The 5,373-nt window shown below is 45.0% G+C and overlaps 1 pseudogene; it reads left to right on the plus strand.

The window, feature by feature from the left end:
- Positions 1–2,434: 2,434 nt before the first annotated feature.
- Positions 2,435–4,307, plus strand: LOC101640071 (annotated as a pseudogene).
- Positions 4,308–5,373: the final 1,066 nt, after the last annotated feature.

Raw genomic sequence — 5,373 nt, forward strand, 5'->3', positions numbered from 1 at the left:
GGTTTTGCCTATGGATAAATATCTGAATTTGGCAACTAGTCCCTACTGATTATTTTCCATAGTCCAGGCTAAAGGCACTACAGAAATCTCATCAATCATACTCTGCTGTTTTCAAAGAAAACACACAATATTAATTGAACAATTATTATCCCCGGCATTCTAATATATAATTCCTGTGAATTCGTGATAGTGAATTATGGGTTTTCTGACAATATTTTTCTTTCAGTTTAAGTTGGAATAAGTTGTTATGCCAGAAACAAAGTCCAAAACTAGATTGTTAAATAAATTGCATCTAATTGTCTAAATAGAAGTAATTTATCTATCATAAAACCCACTCTGGATATTTGGGAGCTATAATTTGAAAAACGGAAACCAAATTATGTCTGAAGGAAATGGTCTATTTGTCAGACGATTTCCACTCACAAACTGAAAAGTGAAGCTCCTACATAATAAAAGATATTTACATATGTTTGGCAGAAGTTATGACTGCATTAATGCGTGTGTGTTTTCTCCATCCCCTGCCCCACCTCCGCCTTTTCAAAAAGGTAAACAGATTCTTAAAATTTCCTTCCTTCGGTATGGTGGTCACAGTCAGGAGGTCTGCCCACAGAAAACCCCTCAGGAGACTGAACTGGAAAACTCAGACAAGGAAGGAGAGACCTGTGCTAGCAAAACAAGAATTTCAATGCCTGGAACCCAGATTTCTGTTCTGGAAAACATGACTTCCTAAAGCAGCCAGAATGTTGCCTTTTATGGCAATAAAAAATTATTTCTGGGGACAAATGTGGCCGGGGATCTCAAAGCCTTGGCAAACCCATTCTCTGTGCACCTCCAATTTGGCAGATGTTTCCTTTTGAAGGCCTGCCAGGGACGCTGAATTCTCAGGGTGCTTCTATGAGATGCAAGCGAGACAGCAAAGAGCTGTACTTGGCTTCAAAAACAAACAGGATATAAGGCACAGTTCTTACCCATTCTCACACGCCAATTAGGCTCGTTGGTTTGACCTAGATCTCCAGTGGCATTTTTAAGTTCTGAAGCAAAACCTTTGGAAAGCAATCTTTGATGAAAGCAAATATTCATCATATATTACTGAGATGTAGTCAGTATGTTTCTTCTAGTCATAATCCCTTTTGTGGTGTATTGTAAATTGTAGCATCTACGCCTGTGGTTATAATCCCATTATGTAGGGATTTCTCTATTATGCCCATTAGACAGAATCCAGGTGGGATATATTCTGAGGCTCTACCTTGATGAAGGGTGTGACTCAAGTCATCTCACTTGGTTTTCTTGGGGGTATACTTAACTGAAAGCAAAAAGCACACCTCCATCAAAGCCATTCATTCCTCTGTGCAGACAGAGAATTCCTCAGACCATCAAGGAATAAGAATTACCAGTGGAACACACTAGCAATCCCTGCCTGAAGAGCCAGAAGGCAAGAGTAGAGGCACCAGAAGCCACAGCACAAGGACCACAAGACAGAGTCAAGGAGCCAGGCCAAGAGAGCAGTGCCTAGACTATGCGGCTGAGGCACAGCAGCAGGTGGGCTTCCTGGCTCATGGAGACTAGAGGTGATGGATCCACGTGGCAGAGAGACTGAGGACCAGAGAGAGAGAGATTTGGCTGCTGGCTGAGGAAAGGTACCACCCTGGACAAAAGGCTACATTTTAAATGTTTTCTGATCCTGGCTTGTCGTAACCTACACTATCCCTAATAGACCATCATAACTGTGAATATTGTCTGAGAGTTCCATGTGGCCTTTGCGGCAGAGTATCAAGCCCAGCAGAAAAGCAAAGTGGTGTTGAAGGAATGGTTGCTGTCAGAATATGGAAAAGAAGAATGGAGGATGGGGTCATGACTGACCTCTGTGCCTCAGGGGCAGTAGGCATTGAGCTAGGGAGGAGCTAGACTCTCTTTTCCCCTTGTGCAGTCAGGGGAGTTCAGATGTGGTCCCCAAGCCATTTTCTCAATAGTACTACTTGTCCTGATGCGCCTTTGAAGATGTGCATGTACAGTATAGATTTGTGGTGAAAGCTGAAGTTTGGAGGCAGCTTAGAAGATAGGAGAGTTCTAGAAGATCTACCTAGTGCTCCCTGGAAAAACTATATGATGGTGGCCAACCTACAGAGAAGTTCTGCTCCAAACATAGTAGCTAAGAAAAGAACGCTTGAATTTCAACAGTCTAGTGATGCTTGAACCATAGAGCTATGAACAGTAAAATCTGAGACCCTGCCTACTGGAGAGGCGACACTCACAGTAAGTACAGATACTCTATGGCACACCCGCTTCTCCCAATGGGAAAAGCTTAGGCATATGAGCAAATGTATTAAGTTTTGCATTGTAAAAACAAAGAATTGCCCTACCCACAAGTGTGATACTGAAGGTCAGCTTGTTAGAGGTTGTTAAAAATCTATGCACTGACCCTGCCTTCCGGAGCATGACCTACAGGGCCACATGTCTCCCTGCACTCGTGATGTCCCTGCTGGCCCAGACCCTCCAGTCTGCAGCCAGGCCTCCCAGGCAGCTCGGCTTATTTCGTGCCTCAGACAAAACTGGGCTCGTGGAGTCTTCCAGGAACTTAATTTGTATTGGCTTGGATCTGGGTGCTTCCGAAGGGACTGCTAGATGCCAGATGTGAGATGCTAGATGCGAGATGCCAGCCAAGCCATAAGAGACGTCCCCAGCAGCCAGGGTTTTCCGGAAATGTTAGGGGGCCGTGGGGAAACCCTGCATCCCGCAGTCCACGCAGGAATCCGGACTCGTCATCTCCCGGAGGTTCATGAGGACATGGCCAGACTTGATTTCAGTCTCCTAAGAGTTGTCGTCTGCAATCTCTATCCGTTCGTGAAAACGGTGGCTTCTCCAGATGTGACTGTGGAGACAGCTGTGGAGCAAATTGACATTGGTGGGTGGCATCACCTTACAGAGAGCAGCAGCCAAAAACCACGCGCGTGACCATCGTGTGTGACCTGGAGGACTGTGGGGCGGCAGAGATCTGACAGTAAAGACACGTCCTTGAGACTAGACGCCAGCTAGCTTTGAAGGCGTTCGCTCACACTGCGCGGGATGTTGCGACCATTGCAGGTGACTTCAGGGGGCTGTACAGTCAAGGAGCATCTCAGGTGCCCTTGAGGTACGGGCTGAACCCTCGTCAAACACCTGCTCAGTTGCACACACTGCAGCCCAGGCTTCCCCCCACACTTGTAAGTGGAGGCCTGGATGTATATACACTTGTGAGATGCTTTCAATGCCTGGCAGCTGGTAAAGGAACTCAAAGACGCTTCAAGCCTCCCCTCGCCCCGCTGTCTCTTTCAAACACGCCAGTCCTGCGGGCACTGCTGTTGGATGTCCACTCCGTGAAGATGCGGCTAAAGTGTGCGTGGTCTATGATCTCTACCCCACCCTCACGCCCATTGTTACCGCACACGCCAGGGCAAGAGGGGCTGCTAGGATGGCTCCATTTGGTGATTTTATTGCACGGTCTGGTGTTTGTGACTCCCTCCTGCCAAAATCATCCCCAGAGAGGTGTCTGATGGCACTGTTGCTCCCAGGTATGAAGAAGCAGCCTTGAAAACTCATTCTAAAAAGAAAAATGTAAACTACTGTGTGCTTCAGATGGACCCTTCGTACAAACCAGATGAAAACGAAGTTTGAACTCTCTTTGGTCTGCGTTTAAACCAGAAGAGAAATAACAGCGTTATCGAGGGGTCAGTATTTAGCAAGGTTGTTCCCCAGAAGAAAGACTTGCCGGAGTCTGCTCTCAGGGACCTCATGGCCGCCACCATGGCAGTCAAGTACACGCAATCTAACTCTGTGTGCTATGCCAAGAATGGGCGGGGTAGCAGCATTGACGCAGGGCAGCAGTCTCGAATTTGCTGCACGGCCTTGCAGGGGATAAAGCAGACTATTGGTGGCATGAGTGCTTTCGATGAAGTTTAAAACCGGAGTGAAGAGGACAGAAATCGCTAATGCCATTGATCAATATGTTACTGGGACCATTGGCAAGGATGAAGATCTGAGAAAGTGGAAGGCGCTGTTTGTGGAAGTCCCCGAACCATTAACCGAGGCAGAGAAGAAGCAGCAGGTGGACACACTTGGTGAAGTTTCTATCCGTTCTGATGCCTTCTTTCCTTTCGGGGATCATGTAGACCGAGCTAAAAGGCGTGGTGTGGTGTGGCGTACATGCTGCTCCTTCCGGTTCTGCCGCTGACCAAGTTGTGATTGAGGCCTGCAATGAACCGGGGACCATCCTGGCTCATACCAATGTCCCACTCTTTCATCACCGATTCATCTCATGCTGTTCTTCATAGTTTGTTTATATGGCTCTAGAACAATCATTATAGAAATTTTCAGGTGTTGTTTTGTTTTTTTCTCCTCCCAAAATAAAACATTAAATCTTAAAAAAAAAAAAAGAAAGAAATGTATGTACTGTAGCAAACAATTTTTAACTGTGCTATAAACTAACCTTTATAAGTAATTAAGTTTAAAAAACAAATTAAAAAAACAAACAAGTAATTAAGTGACTCACACCAAACATTGCTACTGTGAGTATATTCTGAACCAACAACCCAATAAGACCGAGTAAATCTGTCCCATAGGGTTGCTGAGACAGTACATTTTTACCAAAGCAGACTATCTAAGCTTCCTCCAAGGGACTTACTATTGGAAGGCAGCTATGCTCACCCCTATACCGCCAATGCTGGAGTGGCTATTGGGTTTGAACCATAAACTTTTGGTCAGCAGCCTCCTAATACTTAACACCCTGTGCCTCCAGGGCTCCTTAACTAAGTGGCCAGGTCCAATGAAACCAGAGATTGGTTTCATTATTCACTAACCTTCACTTGAAGTTTTTTTTTTCCTCCTAGAAAACAATCGGAGCTAATAAATATAACTTGCTGTCAAGATTGAAGGAGCCCTGGTTGCACAGTGGTTATGCATTGGGTTGTGTTCCACAAGGTTGCCAGTTCCAAACCACCAGCTGCTCTGCAGGAGAAAGGGAGGGCTTTTTACTCCTGTAGAGAGTTACTGTCTCAGAAATGCACAGGGGCAATTCTACCTTGGCCTGTAAGGTTGCTATGAGTCAGTTTCCATTTGATGGCAGTGAGTTTGGTTAGAGTTTTCAAGATTGGTGGACTATCTTGTTTTCAAAACTGAAAAGATCTTGTAACCAAAATTTACTGATCTTGTGATGATCTTATTTAGCTAGGTAAATATCTTAGTTAGTTAGGTAAATATCAGTCAGAAACTTTGTTGAGTTTCTAACAATAACATTGCATATTAAGAATCCTAAGTAACTGGAGAACTCATTTACTGGATAAATGATGTGCTGTCTAACTTTTAAATTGCCCACTAAATCTGCATAGCAATCTAGTAATG

The sequence above is a fragment of the Echinops telfairi genome, unplaced genomic scaffold (genome assembly GCF_000313985.2).
Source record: "Echinops telfairi isolate 266 unplaced genomic scaffold, ASM31398v2 ScPeMD7_7421;HRSCAF=8459, whole genome shotgun sequence".
NCBI lineage: Eukaryota > Metazoa > Chordata > Mammalia > Afrosoricida > Tenrecidae > Echinops > Echinops telfairi.